Genomic DNA, 18,425 nt, shown 5'->3' with positions numbered 1-18,425 from the left:
TATCTACAGATTCAAGGCAATCTCTACTAGAATTTTAGCCAATTTCTTTAGAGAAATTGACAAGATGATTCTAAAAATCACATAGAATAGCAAGGGGCCCAAAATAGCCAAAATAATCTTGCAAAAAAAGAACAAAGTTGGAGAACTCACACTTTTTGATTTCACAAATTACTATAAAACATCAGTAATGAAGACAGTGAAGTATTGGCATAAGAATGGACAATTTAGATCAATGGGAGATAATTAGGAGTCCAGAAATAAAACTGTGTGTCTACAGTCAACTAATTTCTTTTTTAGCTTTTTTTAATGCTTTTTTTGTGAAGAAGATTGGCCCTGAGCTAACATCTCTTGCCAATCTTCCTTTTTTTTTTTCCTCACCAAAGCCCTAATACATAGTTATATATTCTTCTTTTAAGTCCTTGGGATGCTGTCACAGCATGTCTTGAGCGGTGTTTAGGTCTGCACCCAGGATCCAAATTGGTGAAACCCTGGCGGCTGAAGCAGAGTATGCAAACTTAACTGCTATGCCACTAGGCTGGCCCTGGTCAACTGGTCAACTGATTGTTGACAAGGGTGACAAAACCATTCAGTGGGGAATGAACAGACTTTTCAACAAACAGTGCTGTGATAATTGAATATCGGCATATAAAACAATAAAGTTTGGGGCCAGCCTAGTTGCGTATTGGTTAAGTTTGGGTGCTCCACTTTGGCGGTCCAGGGTTTGCAGATCCTGGGTGCCAATCTACATACTGCTCATCAAGCCATGCTGTAGCAGTGCCCCATATACAAAGTAGAGGAAGATTGGCATGGATGTTAGCTCAGGGAGCATCTTCCTCAAGCAGAAAGAGGAAGACTGGCAACAGATGTTAGCTCAGGGTCAATGATCCTCACAAAAAAATTAATAAATAAAAAAATAAAGTTTAACCCCTACTTCAAACTACATACAAATATTGATCAAAAATGGAAGAAAGACCTAGGTATAAGAGCTAAAACTATGAAACTTTTCAAAGAAAACATAGGCATAAATCTACATGTCATTGATTAGGTAATGATTACTTAGATATGATACCAAAGCACAAGCTACAAAAACAAAAACAAAAAATAGATAAATTGGACATCATCACAATTTAACAAAACAAAACAACTTTTGTGCTTCAAAGGTCACCATCAGAAAATGAAAAGACAACCCAAAGAATGAGAGAAAATTTTTGCAAAACATATATCTGATAAAGGACTTTATCTAGAATATATAATTATTACAACTTTATAATGAAAAAGACAAATAACACAATTTAAAAATATACAATGGGTCTGAATAGACATTTCTCCAAAGAAGATATAAATATGGCCAATAAGCATGTGAAAAGACTCCCCAAATCCTTAGCCATCAGGGAAGTGCAGACCAAAGCTATAGTGAGATGCCACTTCACATCTGCTTGAAAAGCCGCAATCAAAAACCAGATATATATATAGATTTTTTTTTTTTTAGGAAGATTAGCCCTGAGCTAACATCTGCTGCCAGTCCTCCCCTTTTTGCTGAGGAAGACTGGCTTGAGCTAACATCCGTGCCCATCTTTCTCCACTTTATATGTGGGACGCCTGCCACAGCATGGCTTGCCAAGCAGCGCCATGTCTGCACCTGGGATCCGAACCGGCGAGCCCCGGGCTGCCGAAGCAGAATGCTGAACTTAACCATTGTGCCACTGGGCCGGCCCCCAAAAAGCAGATAATAACAAGTGTTTGTGGGGATGTGACGAAATCAGAACCCTTAGGCACTGCTGGTTCAGCTGCTGTGGGAAAAGTGTGGCTAATTTCTCAAAAGGTTACAGTAGAGTCATCCCATGACTAGCAATTTCACTCCTAGGTATACATACAAGAAAAATGAAAACTCGTGGACCCAAGAACTTGTACATGAACATTAATATCAGCTAATTCATCATGGACAAAAATGGCAAACAACTCGAATCTCCATCAACCAATAAATGGATTAAGAAATGTAGTAAATGCTTATAATAGAATGTCATCCATCTAACAAGATTGAAGTAATGATGCATGTTATGATGTAAATAAGCCTTGAAAACATTATGGTATATGAAAGAAGCCAGTCATCAAGGACCACAGATTGTATGTTTTCATTTATTTGAAATTTTCAGGATAGACAAATCCATAGAAATATAAAAGAGATCAGTGGTTACCTAAGGTTGGGAGATGGAAGAAAATGAAGAACGACTGCTAATTGGTACATATTTTCTTTTGGGGAAGGTTAAAATGTTGTAAAATTGATTGTGGTGATGGATATGAAACTATGTGGATATGGTAAAATCTATTGACTGTAAACTTTAAAAGGGTGAATTGCGTGGTATGTGAATTATGTCTTAATACAGCTGTTATAAAAAAAGTCAATTACTTTAGCAGTCTCTCATATACTTTCTCACCTAGTCCCACATTGATATTATCCAAAAATTGTGTCTTTATACTTGTACTCATTTCTTTTGTTTTTGCTTTATTGTGTGTAATTAAATTACTAAATTATTTGGTCAGCATTTATTCCATAAGTTTTTCAGTATTCTCTTGAATTTATTTCTCTTGTTTATTAAGTAGTTCCTAGAAGAATATTTTCAAAGTGTGTTTTCATTTGGCAAGCCTCTTGATTTCTGGTATACCTCGGATCATTTTTATAGCATTGAAAATTAAATGAATTTTTGAATGATCTTTTAATTCTAGATTCCAATTTCTTTTATTATAGGCCCATAAAAATAAAATTATACTGTATAACTACACCCCATGTTGCTATTGAGAAAGGTGACATCAATAAGACTTTTGTTCATTTGTGGGTGATTGGCTGTTTTTCTCTGAAAGCTTTTAGAATGCCTTGTTTTGATATTATTAAATTTTCTCTAAGTGTATAATTTTAATTATATATTACACATGGCATCCTATAAGCCCTTTGAGTTTAACTATTTACAATTTTGGTTTCCAGGAAATCTATGTCTATTATTTCTTAACCATGTCTTTTCTAGGTGTGTTTTCTCTCTTTCCAAAGACCATCTTATTCACTTGTCACTTTTTACTAATCTTCTGTATTTCTCAGTATTTATATCATAATTACTGTTATTCTTGGTGAATTGGGGGAAAGTTTTGTCTGTCTACTCCAGCAGTTTTTATTCGTGAGGTGGATAGTCATTATTCTCATCTTCTGTAATAATAGTTCTTTTCCTGATGTTTATTTACTTTATGTGCTCACATTCCCCTTATAATATCAGCACTCCTGTCGAATATTGTAGAAGCAGGTAAGCCCAAAGGGCAGGCCTCAAGTCGAGGGTATCAGTGTGAGCTCCAGAAGACGGAGAGGATAGACCCCAGGCAAAGGGATTCAGGCAGCACAGAACATTGCTGACCACCCCAATTTGTGCCGCTCCACTTAGGGACATCTTCTGGTCAGGGAGGGGACATTTTCTATAATTTTTATTCTACCAACGCTGGTCATTAGAGAAAGAGGGGTTAGAGAAGTAAATAACTAAAAATAGCCAGTTACTCAGCACTTATTATTTTTTTTATTAACCTCTCACCCCAGCAAGGACATGACACCCTCATAGCCCTGACAATACTGGACATCCTGGGCCCAAACACCTGTTGTTTGTTTGTTTTTGGAAGATGGTATAGACAATTATGATTTTAACTTTTTTTTTTAATTTTGAAAAATACAAATTCAGTTTTCCTTTTCATTTCCGTAGATAATCTTGGATTTACTTTGGAGAAGGAAGGCTGGAGCCTATGCTAATCCATTTTATTGTCAGGAAATAGAATCCCTATGGTCTCTCATCCAAACGTGTTACTTCTTTAATTATAACCTTCTAATGCTTGTTAGGAATTATTCCTTCAACTTCCAGTAATTTGGGATGGAGGTGGGATCCTGAATCAGGTGGGAAGCAAACCAGGTTGATCCAATCTCTACAGATTTACCTCCAGAAAGGTTGTACATTTTACCTATTCATAGTACATAACAATTTGTTTTCAGTAAACTGTAGCAAATGATAAAAGTTTTGGGACTCAGTGAAAGTGGTAATTGTAGAACATTAATTTGTTGAAGAGAAAAAGATAACTTGGAAGCAGGGAGACAACTTTAGAGAAAGTGGAAGGCTTGCTTTAAGGTGACATCAGTGAGAAAAGAAAGTAATTTATGTCATTTGCTTAAAATTAAAATGTCATGGCTTGGAGATGGATGTTGACATATGAAATAGAATAATTCAAATAAGATTAGGCAGGATGAATACTATTGTCATGTAAAGAACAGAAAGGGGATGGGAAACAAACTTTTGTGGACCACACTGAGTGTATTTCATTTGCTGTCCATCTGTAGACTCAGGTTAGATGATGTTCACAAAATAATGGGTATAAACTGCTGCTTGATTTCATTGTTAATAATTAATTTCTGTACTGGTTTTTGGCTCATCCCCAAGAGCTGTTTTCACATATTTATGGTTATAGGAGTTTCTCCATATCTGTACGCATCAACGAATAAGGAACTCAAACCACCAGTTCTGGCACATTCCTCAGTGACTCTAGTTACTCCTGAGGGAGTTTGGTATTTACAGAGGTGAATTTTTCATTGAATATTGACTGCTTAGAGTATTGGAACAAATCACAAGATTTGAAAGTAGATCAAGATACAAGTCCCAGCCTCTCTCTTACTTCCCTATTCCTTAGGAAAGCTACTCAAACTCTCTTAACCTCAGTAGAGATAAACATATCTGAGATGTATTCTATCTTTATTTTACCAGTTTCTATCTTTATTATTTACACAAATACATATTGAGCATATACTTTATCGTAAACAAAACAATAATTACTGATGTGAAGACTAAAAGATCCTGCTCTGAAGGACTTAAAAGGAGAATATAGATAAGTTAACCACAACCTATGAACTAGTATACTGTATTCTAAAATAATTGTATGAGAAAGTCAGTATAAGAAGACAGGAACAACTACCAAATCAGATCGGAAGACATGATGCCTTGTTTGAAATATCAGTTATGAGTAGTATTAGAAAGCAGACATAAAAATAGCCTCTAAGCAGAGCACAGGGTTCATTCTAAGGCAGAGTCATGAGACCCCATGAAAAATGTATCCAATTGGGCTGTGCTGCTAAATAATGATCTTCCCCATCTCAGGAACTTACAATGAAACTTTATTTATAGTGGATGGAACAACTTTGTGGTAGAGGAAAAAGACACATGGCAGCCTCCAGAGCAAGCTCCTATACAGCTTTTGCTCAAAAGTTACATATATCATATCTGCATATTTATCTGTGTTCAAAAGGAACCACAGGCCAAGTCTGATTTTACTGGGGCAAGGAAGTATGATTCTTTAAGAGATGCAGGCTTGGCAGACAGGGACAGCAAAGAATTTCAACAATGAGAGACCACCATAGAATATTTTGATGGTTACATACAAATCTGTTAGGCTTGGAACACAATATACATTTAAGAAGTGGTATACATTTTTGGAAAGTTGATATGGACCAAACTACGAAGGGCTTTGCATGACACACAAGAGAGTTTCACTGAAGAATTATACATATGATCAAATTTTCCTTAAAAATATTCACTCTGGCAAAGAGAGAACTCATTTCTTACAGGCAAGACTAGGAGTGGGGGTTGGGGGTGAGGGTGGAGTTAGGAACCACTGCAGTAAATAATACAGTTTCAAAAAGGATGAATGTTAAAATAGAATCCCATAAGAAACACAGGAAAGAGAATGATAGTTTGGATAAATAATTAGGAGGTTGACTTCATAAAAATTTGTGGCCAAGTTGATAGCAATGACAAAGGAGAAAAAAGCTTGACTTTCATATATTTAACTTGGGCAACTCCATGAGCACTAGTCATCCTCCATCAAGAAAGAGGAACTAGGAAAAGTAAAACATTTAAGAAGAGGTGGGGAGGTGAGCATTCCCATTAATAACAAATTGAATAGATGCACTCTAATAGATAGGTTTAGACGGCTGTGAGACATATGTTGTCAAGATTACACTCCTAATTTGGAGAAAGGACTGAGCTGAACCATGCATTTAGGGCTCTAATTGTGTCAGTGTAGTTTGTACTGTAAATCTGATGAGCTCATTTGTGGAGGATGGAATATATTTTAAAAAATTCATTAGGGACAAAATCCTTGAGACCATAAATATGGAAGGACTGAATGGAAAGAATTAAGATGCTAAAGAGACAAAGGGAGAGAAAGTGAAAGCTTTTGGAATGCAGAAGGAAGAAAAAGGAGGAGAGTACTTTATACAATAGGATTGTCCAGAAATGTCAATATTTCCCCAAACACAGGAAAATAAGAATTCAAATTGTTACTAGATCCGGCACTTAGTAACTCATGAGTGAATTTCTGGTTAGTGTATTTGGATAACCTCATGACTGGATGAGTCCATTCTGCTTGAAATGTATAGCGATAGTAGACAAAATACACTAATTATTTAAAAAAAAGAGAGAAAAATGTAATTAGGTTAAAATACAAGATCGACATTTTGTAGAACATAAATGAACTATAAATTAGAGAACTACACTTTATATAGGCTGTCTCAAAAGACCAGTGCAAAATTAAGTAGTAAATTCTACAAATTCATAATAAAATACATTTGAAAGATTGATGATTTAAATCTATTGTAGACTTTTTAGCTTTGTGATTTTTCCATAATTAACTTTTAATTTTATTTTTCTTTCAATTAGAAGTACTAAAATAAATTTTCAGTTTTATACATTTGTTTCAATCAGAATGGGGTTGCTAGATAAAATACAGAATGCCTAGGTAAATTTGACTTTCAGATAAACAATGGGTGTTTTTAGTACCAGTATTTCCCATGGAATATTTGGGACATGCTTAAAGAGAAAAAGTATCCATTGTTTATCTGAAATTCAAATTTATCTGAACACCTTATATTTCTATTTGCTTAATTGAACAACTATAAATGAGAGTGGCTGAAACACACACAAAATTTTAATTCTTATTCAAAATTCATAAAGTTAAATAATTGGGAAATACATTCAAATGAACTTTCAAATGTTTTTCTCTGGGTCTACAAGCATCTGTTGTATTGAAGTCTATAAACTACTTCAAACCATTTAAAGACATTTGGAGTGTTATATAGACTATTTAGTAAATGGAGCTGAGGCAAATTATCGTATCTATGTAAAAATAAATTTACTACTCATATCATACAAAAAATTTTAATAACTTTTAAAGGCTAAACTGGAAAGTCAAATTTTAATCATTAGAACTTATAGAACTCTCTATTTCTTTATTTTGGAGTAGGAAAATATTTTAACCAAGTCACATCACAAAGAAAAAAGAGATGATTTTGAGAGCATTAAGATTAAAAGTATCATATTAATTTTAAAACACCATAATGAGAATAAATGGGCAAGCCATGAGTGGACATTTGTAAGGCAAATAAATTATTATGTATTTATATGGAAAATATATAAGCATCTCCACCATTTCAACTGGTGAAAGGAAAAACAAACCAAGAGAATAATTGCCAAAAGTCATGAAGAAGCATTTCACAGGAGAAGAATCACATGTGGCCCATAAACTCATGAGAAAGATGTTCAACCTTGTAAATAATCATGGAAACACATTAAAATTCTACATTTTATACCCAATAGCCTGATAAAAAGTCAAAAGTCTGCCAATGCCCTATCTTGGCAAAAATAATGCAGACTCTGCTGATGAGAGCATAAATTGGTACCGTCATTTGTAAATCAGCTTAACAATACCTTTTAAATAAGTGATGCATTCTATTTGATCCAGAAATTTCATTTCTCCTACATATCCTAGAATAATTGCTTACATATGTGTAAGGAGAGAAGCAGAAGAATGTTTATTGGAACATTGTCTGGTGATAACAATAAAAACTATTAGCACAGGCCGGCCCCATGGCACAGCAGTTAAGTTTGCACGTTCTGCTTCAGCGGCCCGGTGTTCGCTGGTTCGGATCCCTGGTGCGGACATGGCACTGCTTTTCAAGCCATGCTGTGGCAGGCATCCCACATATAAAGTAGAAGAAGATGGGCATGGATATTAGCTCAGGGCCAGTCTTCCTCAGCAAAAAGGAGGAGGATTAGTGGCAGATGTTAGCTCAGGGATAATCTTCCTCAAAAAAAAAAAAAAAAAAAAACTATTTGCACAACTTAAATTATGCAGCAAAATAGAAAAATAAATTATGGTACTACAGAAATGATAGCAATGAAAATGAATATATTAGAAAAATGAGTGTAATGTATAAATCATGAAAACATATTAATGAAAAGAAATTGCAAAATATATCATAGTATTGATACAAATTATGTTTATAGATATGACATAATTGGTGATAATATAAAACCATGCAAGGAATGGCAGATGCCATATTCAGAAGAGTGTTTACTTATCTCTGGGAGATAAGAAAGGAGTAAAGAGGATATTTAAGTTTTTCTGTATTTTTTGTTGACTGTACTTAAAATATTATGAAACAAATATTATAAAATGCTAAGTTTTAAGAGGCAACTGAAAGTAGTGTTAATGCTCTGGAATTCAGTGATTACATTCAAATCCTACCGCTGTTGCTTACTGGCTGTGTGACCTTAGATAAATCATTTAATTTCTCTGTCATTATTTCCTCTTTTATAAAAGGGATGGTAATAGTATATGCCTCATAAAGTTGTTATGAAGATTATATGAATATGTATAAGGTGCTTAGAACATAACAACCACATATTCATGTTTGAGAAATAAAGCAACATTAATAAGATAGGTATTGTGTATTTGGTTAACTAAACAATTCTTATAAAAATAATGTTGATGATTATCATAATGGCAGTTTTAAAGCAGTTATGTGGCCAAGAACAATTTAATGAACAAAAGAAAAAAATAAATGTCCATTTCTTTCAAAGATCTTGTCTACAAAGAAGAAGAGTGCTAACTCTATGCTCACGAGGCCGTGAGAGGACTTTCGCAGATCCTGTACAGAGGCAGAAGACTCAGGTGAGAGGCTGTGGACAATTCTTGAGAGAAGGAAGGAGAATAAAGCCATCCACTAAAATTAGGGAGCTAGTTTAATCCTGAGCCTAATTACAACTTTATTTTTGGTGGGATGAGGGGCGCTTCTCAGGTAAGAGCCAAAGGAAAAAATATAGAGAAAATAAAAAGTGTTACTAACTCTGGAAAAGAAGTTGATGGAATTCTTGACTGAGGGCCTCTGTTCCTTTGGAAGCAGGATGTGTGATTAACTTCTGAACAGCTACAAGGAAGTCCTTGAGGACAGTTGTTAAAATTTGAGGGGAGAAGTAGTAATAATGAATTATTGTCAAATAGATATGATACTGGCCCTGATCTCAGTTCCTCTCCATTAAACCCAGAATATATGGGATTAAAATCAAAAGCATTCATGCCCTTCCCCTGCTTACTCCTCAGCTTCCTGGCATCAGAGTGCAGCATCCGCCATGGAGGCAGACAACCAATAACATCGACCTGTGGATTCCTTTATCTTCTCATGCCATTTCCTGTGAGCAGCCTCACAAGGCCAAAGGCAGGCTGGGGAAAGCGCCACCTGCAAAGCCACAGGCTCCCCCTTGCTACAAGCAGCCGCATTCCTTGCAACCTTTAAAACCCTTTGCCTCCCATCCTTCAGAGAGATGAGGCAAATATGAGGGCTCACTCTCATCTCCTGGCTAACGTCACCTGAAATAAAAACCATTTCCTTTCCATAAGCCTGGCATTCCAGTTTTTATTTGCCTCCACTTGCACGGCAGGTAAAGAACCTATGTTTGTTTCCATTAACAGATAGAGGCATCTCAAAATCATTGTTTTACCATATTTTCCATCAGACTCATTGAGGAGTAAATAGTAGAGAACTGATGAAACTGTCTCTCCACATATTTGTTTTATTGAGAACCAGTATCGAGTACTGATTAGAATGAGGGCTCTCCTATCAGAACTCCAGGGTTCCAGTTATTCTTGGCCAAGGTATTTAACATCTCTGGAATTCTGTTACAATTATCAGTAAAATGGGCATAATAATAGAACTTACACCACAGAGATGTGTTAAAGCAACTGGAAGAGGCAACTGAAACATAGCCAACATATGACAAATGTTATCTATTAGAATTTCTTATTTTATTAATACTGTCGAGTACTATGATCAAATTCTGAATCTATGCTTCAAGATTCTTCTTTTTTGTGAACTAAGATTTGTTTCAGTCTAGGTTTAATAAAGCATGCACGATTTTGAACTATCTCAGCATAAAAATCTGCACATGGATAAATCATACTGTCTTCAGGATAGCAGTTTCCTTCGAGAATGGGCAAGATTGAAAGAGATAGAGGAAGTTCATATGTATCTGCATCACTTTATATTTCTAATCTATTTTTTTAAGTCTGAAAAATTGCTAATGAAAGTCACCCTTTTCAGCATTTACTATTCGGTCATCACTGTGCTAAACACTGCATGCTTTCGCTCGTTGTTCTTTATAGCCTACACATAGTTTATAAATATTCTTCTGTTTCTACTCAATATTTAATAGGAACACATTTTTAAAAAGCAAATGATGAAAGGAAACCAGAGGAAAGTTAGAATGTTCTTTTCAGTAATATTTTTTGAGCAAAAGCTGCAAGACACCGCACTTCATGACACTTTGGACTTTGAACAGACTGCTTGGCAATCTCTTGTATAATGAATGCACGTTGTGGGAGAGGGCCGGGCCTGCTGTTTGTTCCTGAGCTTGTAATCTTAGGAAAGGAACGGGGCTGAGAACTGGTGTAGACTTGATAAACGCCATGCTATTGGAGAGCATGTGTTTCACAATCTCACAGTGAAGATGCTGACTCATCCTTTAAAAAGTACAGTTCTCCAAATCAGACTATCTCAGGGAAAGACCAACCTGAATTAGGAAAAAGATACAATTTCCTTTGACAAAAATTATAATAAGTTTTGTTGAATGAGAAATAATTGTATTTCTATTAGTACTGATGCAACTTGCAACTGTTATGGCCACTAAAGTTTCTGCTAACACCTCTTTTAGAAATAGATCAAAATATATATTTAACACAACAGATCTTTGTTAATTAAATTTGCATTTATGACGTACTTAGTAATAATTTTAATGCTGTATCATTTTTTTACAGTCTTAATTACCAATTTCCTTTGAATGACCCTTAGACATTTTTATTAACTGGGCAAAAAGCAAAAAGCGCTGACATCTATTGAGTCCGTCTAATGGGCTAGAAGCTCTACCAGTACTTTATACCTTTAATATTACTCATTACAAGTGTTCATGCTCTCCCTACATTTCACATATGAGAAACTGTAGGCTTAGCTAGCAAATTAAAAGAAAAATATGTCAATTCCAGAACTGTCTTTTTCAAATTGAATGTTTTTTTCACTACTTTTTATTGGCAGATACTTTTCACTTTATATAAAAGCACAAATTGATAGAGCTACAATAAGGGCATTTGATCTTAAAGTACATTGTTTGTGTAATTTTTCCTAACTGCTACATCTCACTATGCTGAGTAATACCACTTTCTCCAAGAATCCCACAGCAAGAGGTGCCTAGTAGTTTTGCAAAAAAAATTTCAGATATCATTTCATCATTTGTTTCTCAAAACAATCCTGAGAGGAATACATGAGTTTGCACAATTATTGCGATTTTGTAAAGAAACTCAGAAATACTCTCAGCTTGCCAAAGTTCACAGAGTTAGCGTGTGCTCAGGATTTGAACCCAGAACTTTTGATTTCCAGAGTAAGGAAATTTTCACAATTGTCAGTTAGTTTTCTAACATCAAAAAGATGTAAAGTGTGCTTGGAATTTGACAAATACATTGATATCTCATTATTGGATGGATCATCTTACACCTGTGCCACTGAGAACCAGAGACTCAGTCCATACAGAAGACAAGAGGTCTTTTTTATCAAGCAACAATATTTTGAAGGAAAAAAAGGAAAAAAGAAAGAAAAGAGTTTCAGTAAAGGCACATTTTTTTTTTTTTTTACAAAGATACTCTCTTCCCAGGCACTAAGAAGATAACACTACATCCATAGCAATAAAATATCTAATTGTAAAAACTCTCCCATGATCAGAGTACAGATCATTTTCGAATACTAAGCACTTTTAAGGGTAACAATGTGCATTGACATTTAAATGGAAATACAGTGATCATGCTATCATACTCGACTTGAAGTTGAGCTTTTCTTGAATTAGTTTCCTACCATTATTTTATTCACTGGAACAATATATTTAATTGTGAAGTTTTCATTTATGCTGAGATTGAAATTACTTGAATTTCAAGATATTGTTTCTTCTACGATGAAAGAATTGAGATAGGGTGAAACATAGAATTCATATGTGTATCTATAACTATGTATTCTATAATAGTTTATTTTGAAATGCACCATAGAGCAAAGTTGTAGTGCGTAATTGTCCTGAATTAAGGACGTTATATTTAGTTACTACTAAAAGGATTTACGTATTTTCAAAAATCCCACTATGTCAGCTAAGTAATATTTTGAATTATATGAAATAGTTATTTAAAGTGTTTTTTTTAAAGAATCACTGTAAGGCTGGTTTTCCACATTGAATTATTTGAAAAATTTTCTAGGTATTCAATTACTTGGATATAGTTTAATTTTGTTTTATTTTCAATGACTATTCAAAATATATAGGAATTTGAATGACTCAATTACAATATAAAGCAATTTAAGGCAATGTCAACGTCAATGTGATTTCCTTCCCATCCATTACTAACTCCAATGAATCACCCACTACTGATTCAACCACCCGCTGAGGATATAAGATGAGGTGCAAGCAGAGCCTTGAGACCCGAAGGAATCCAGATTAAATCTTGCTGGAGTTGCAGTAGTTGGATTCCCAGATGGGAAGACCACTGGCCTCTTGGTACTTCGGAAGCCTCTCAGCTTCCTGGAGGGCAGGTGCTACCAAGGACCAGGATGATGAACAAGTTCCAAAAAAATTCACTTGCCATGAATCTGTGTTTAGGAGGTATTTCCCTGTCAATTGGTACAAATTGTTAATAAATCAAACTAACACAAGCAGGGCCATTAAAGGCTCACTCATACTATTCAAGAATGAAGTTGAATTGTCCGGCCAGGTTAGAAACATATCTTGGTATTTCTGGTTGAGGAAAAAGGGAATACAGAATGGGTAGTAGAAGTTATAAATAGTAGGAGGTTACCTTATGAAAGGTTATAGAAATGAGGACTGTAGCAAATATGCATAAGTTTCCTTGCTTTGTTATGTACATATTTGTGTTCACTAACTCTTTTTCCCCTGTCGTCTATCTCTACTATTTTATATAAAGATTATTAGTGATGGCTGCATATATATAATATCTGTTATATATAATATCTATAATTTATTTTTACATATTTATTTGGTCACTAGATTACACAATATTCAAGTGAGATTATGGCTGCATTCGAAGGAGAATAACATTATCCAGAAATTGATCCAAGTTACAGGGAAGGCTAGGTGACATACTGATGAGTGGAACTATGTGCCTTTCCTCTTTGGGGAAAGGGTAAGTGTGTCTTCATTTGTAAAAGGGGTGATTTCGTCTTACTAGGCAGAAGTATGATGCTGTATAAATGTGGTTTAAGAGGATAGAGAGTAATGAAAACTAGCCTAAGAGGTGGCTAGTACCTGAGAGTCTGTTGACGTTTCTACACTATTCTTGTTCCTTTCCAGGACCTCCCCAGTATTTCAGGGGCTGGAAGACTAGAAACTAACTTTTCAAGGCTCTTTTGCCGGCGTATTTACCATTTAGGACTACCAACAAGAAACATATGTGGAATGTAGAATATAGTGGACAAAGAGAACCATTGGAGCCAACAGTGGTCGCCAGGCAAATGGGCTTTGGCACATGGCTCAAGTAAGGTTTTGCTAGCAGCCGCTGCATCCTCCTCCTGTGAATGACACATTTTTGCGCTATCAGCAGCTAGGATCATTGGAGGCAGCTCCTATCAACTCCATACATTAGCAGGTGCATTTCTAACCTTTATTCCTCCAGCTCTTTTAACTGTTTTATAAGCCTCTCTCATTCACTATATGAACTCTCTTTCTGTTTACTATTACTGGATTGTTTTCTATTTTCCTGAAGAAAACTCAGTAATACTGGAAAGCCAGGGCTGTGCTTGAGGAAAGCTCCCTTCCTGTTCTGCTCTCCGCTACTGTTCCCCATCTCCACCAGAATTTGTTCACTGGACAGTGAAAGACTGCAGAAAAACTTACCTGGCTTTCTAGAAGCTTCTGACCTAGTTCCCCCTTCTCTACATGGCTCAGAACTTAGCATTATCCTGTGGGAAAACTGGCCATACATTTCAGGCACTTACATTTTCCAGCTTTTTCAGCCCAGAACTACTAAAAGCTCTATTGCTCTTTTTTACTCTACCAGATGCCTAGAATTCTCCACTCAGAGTCAGCAAATGCCCTAAGGGATCTTTTTGCTGGTAAATTCTCTGCTCACCTGAGAATGGTTCTACTTCCTCGGTATTTTTATTTGTCTGGTTCCCACTCTTTCAGTAGTTCTCAGATGCCTTTAAAGCTCTGCCTGTGTTTTGTAATGTAGCCGGCCTTTTTTCCCTGCCACTGGAGCATAGGCTAAAAAATGGACTCAGCTGCTTCATCAAGTAGTGACCTTTCTATTACAAGGAATGCTAAATTACAGATTGGATAAACACGTGTAAGGCATTTTATTGAATGGATTATCACCTTGATTATGGAGAGTTAATCTACTCTAAACATGGTTTGTGTTTTCTAAGTAATTTTCCAATCTGTGGCTCTATGATCATATTTCTAAGGTGGTGATTATGTTGCTAAAACTGTTACTAGCAGTATTGCAAATCATATGTCTATGTCTGTGTAGATACAAACAATAGAGTTGGATTAATTTAATCTTGACAATGTTATTTTCTCTCCTTATAAATTAATTATGTTATACCAATCCTTTCAGAAAATTAAAGACGTGTACATATGCCTATTACATGTTTGGGGATTTCAAGACCGCAGATGTTGATATAAGAAGGCAGTGGTCTTAAATTGGACCTTGCATTGGAATCAGCTGGGGGATTGTTAAAACACAGATTGCTAAACCCACACCAGAGTTTCTAATTTGGTAGGTCTGGAGCAGGGCCTGAAAATTTGCACTTCTAACAAGTCCTCACCACTAATGCCACTTCTGGGAGCACACTTTTGAGAATCACTGGTATAAAAAAATGAAACAGGTGCATGATTTTACTTCCTTTATTTTGTGCTTATCTCAACCTGAAATAAGAAAAGTGTAAGTGAGGGCAGAATGGCCCCCATAGCTTACAGTTCTGCTCTATAATTTGCACTTACAAATGGCCTGTCAAGTCGGTTATATGATCAGCTATTTAAATATGGATGAGACATTTTTTCCTCACTGCTGTTCTCAACTATACCAGCTTGGAACTGTAAGCAAATCATTTTGTCAGTCTACGTATAATACACATTACTTTCTCTTCTCTCCCTCACTGTATCTTCCTCCAACAATTTCCTGTAAAACTTGCTGCTTACCTCTGATGGGAACAGCAGCCGCTCAGGTCATCCATCAAACCAGTGCTCCGTGTCAGCAGCTTCTCAAATGATATAAGGTGATTCTTATACGACATAACCATCAGAACGCCACAAAGAAGAAGTCACAGTTGTCAACTTGGGTCATAAACCACAGGAAATCTCAATGAGCCTTCTGGTACTTGCCAAGCCTAGTGTTAAAGAGACAGGAGGATGGAAAGACAGCATGACCACAAATGTCAGGTATATATGTCTTTCAATATTAAAATACATACAGTGCAGCATCCATGTGATAGACACTCGTTACAGTTATTCACCATTTTCCAGATTTCTAGAAGTAGAACTTATATCAGGCATAATATTCTCAGAGATAATTCACATGTGGAAAATACATTTAGGAATTACAATTACTCATTTAAGCGTATAGGATTTAATTTAAATAAAGATAATAAAGATGCAATTGTTTTGGATCCATTGCTCAGGTACATATATTCCTTCCTATGAAATAGGCATTTTTCTGAATTTTCAACTCAATATATTTGGTAAATTTGATTAGTTAAGTAAGTTTCATGTAATTGTAATTTAATAATTAAAAAGAACAAGATTTTTATCTTGCATTTTCTTCCTTTTTCTTTGCCTTTTACTATTTTTTGAAAATTTGATGTAATTTCCAAACTAGTTAAAAAAAGAGAAAAAAGGTCTTGGGCATTTTTATGTTTGATTCCATGTTGTCCATGTTTTATAAACATGGGGAACATGTTTTCTAAACCAAGCGGATATGTATTATTAAAGATTTTTTTTAAAAAAAGAAAAGAAATAGAAAACGTTCCGAATGTCAAAATGTAGTGCAGAGCAAGAGAGGGGTTATTAAAGTTGAAAAGAATAAAGCACTTAGATTTCAAATGCAACTTTAATGTAAATATAGACTTCTTCTGAGATTTCTCCATATTATTATAATGGTCAAATGTGGATTGAACTTATTTGTCTTTTAACCTTTCTCTAATATTTTTAATTTCTTTGCCGTGTTTGCTATACAGGCTGTAAGGTTATCTGAACATACTTTCAAGGCTTCCAATATTTTTTGTTGCTGGTAGCGGTGATCATAGTTTTAATCTCAAAAGACTTTCACATTCTTTATGCTCTTTTTATAGCATCATTTTTTGTTATTCTAAGGATGTAATTCTTCTCGGACTATTTTTTAGTATATTTCTTAGAGCTTTTTATTCGTATTGTTTTTCTCTTCATTTCTTACAATGTTTATTAAGTCACTCATGTTCTTTATTTTTAAAATTATCTTCCTTTTGATATTTTTTTCTTACACATACCTAATTATTATCATTGATATTTACATTTAAGAAGAAATGGAAAATTGTCTGGGTTTCCTGTGCTGTCTGATGCGTAGGACTGTTTCTCGACATATTTTTCCAGTAGATGTTGAATCAAGAGGAGTAACCTAGATTTTGCTGTAGTAACAAACAACCCCTTAATTTTAATGGCTTGACACAAAGGGTTATTTCTTGCTCGTGTTGAATTTCCCTCCGGGATCTGGATCTGTGCTGGGTTTTAAATTGCCCTCACTTTGGGACTCACGCTGCCACGACAGTCATTGCTTGGATTTTTATCCATCATAGTGGCAAAAAGAAAGAGACCACTAGAGGCTCTTCTGTCAACAGTTAAATGCTCCAACCTGGAACTGGTGCTTATTGTCTACCACTAGTTACAGCAGCCACATTCAACCCAGGAAGGCCACAAACTGCAGTCCTATCAATGCCCCTTGAAAGTCACAGAATTAAGACAGATTTGTAAGTCAGTAATCACTACCATATGTCAGAATTTGACCGGGAGCTCGATGCATGATGGAATGGGATATGTTGATTCCTAAACTTCAATTTATCGTGCCTTCCTTAGCTGAGAAGCTTCTGTAAGGAAGTGGGTTTCCAAGTGACAGAATGCGGAGGGTTTTTCTATAGGAAACAAAATCCGCACTAGATCCTCAGCTTTCTCCAGATTCTTTAACCTATTGCATTAAAGAAAAAAACGGCTTGCTATTTTCCCTTGATGTAAATGATGATTGCTTCAACCCTGCATAATGAATGAGAGGAAGACAGGGATTGGAGATGAGCTCTGTTTTCAACCCTAACTTCTACACTTGCAGTTTTACACTTGCTGAGCCAGAGCCAAGAGCACTTCAGAGCGTCCATGTCAGATTGCCTCACAACTTCTCTTGCACTCCTGCATAGCTTACATTAAACAGTGGCTTCCGATGAATTTCAGTCAATAAGCATGCTCCATCTAATTCATCATTTGATATAGATTGACGCTTATCTACTTTTACATTTTAGTTGCAATAAGGTTTTAGGAGTGAGAGTCATATGTGTCCAGTCTGTGTTTGAATGGAGAAGCTATGGTGTTTTTTGTATTTTTTTATTTAATCTTTAAATAAATATTTTATTTTAGAATAGATTTAGATTTTAGAAAAGTTGTGAAGACATACAGAGAGTTCCCATTTACCCATACCCAGTTTCCCCTATTATTAACATTTTATGTTAGTGCAGTGTATTTGACACAAATGATGAACCAATATTGATATATTATTATTAACTAAAATCCATACTTTAGATTTTCTTAGTTTTTTTAATTTAATTTTATTTTTTTGGTGAGGAAGATTGACCCTGAGCTAACATCTGTTGCCAATCTTCCTCTTTTTGCGTGAACTTAACCATTACGCCACCCGGTCGGCCCAGATTTCCTTAGTTTTTAACCTAGTGTCCTTTTTTTCTGTTCTAGGATCCCATCCAGTATACCACATTACATTTAGTTGTTATATCTCCTTGGGCT

At 35.3% G+C, this 18,425-nt stretch overlaps 1 long non-coding RNA gene across 4 annotated transcripts in view; it reads right to left on the bottom strand.

Moving 5' to 3' along the window:
• The window catches only part of LOC111769263 (uncharacterized), a 162,474-nt gene that overhangs the window by 69,401 nt on the left and 74,648 nt on the right, over window positions 1-18,425 (bottom strand). For all 4 annotated transcript variants that reach the window (XR_011441117.1, XR_011441118.1, XR_011441116.1 and 1 more), the window contains one exon: window positions 15,591-15,778. This is a non-coding gene — a long non-coding RNA (uncharacterized lncRNA). The remainder of the gene's footprint in view (window positions 1-15,590; window positions 15,779-18,425) is intronic.

This window comes from Equus caballus, chromosome 1 (assembly GCF_041296265.1).
Source record: "Equus caballus isolate H_3958 breed thoroughbred chromosome 1, TB-T2T, whole genome shotgun sequence".
Classification (NCBI taxonomy): Eukaryota; Metazoa; Chordata; class Mammalia; order Perissodactyla; family Equidae; genus Equus; species Equus caballus.
This window is presented reverse-complemented; position numbering and strand designations above follow the sequence as displayed.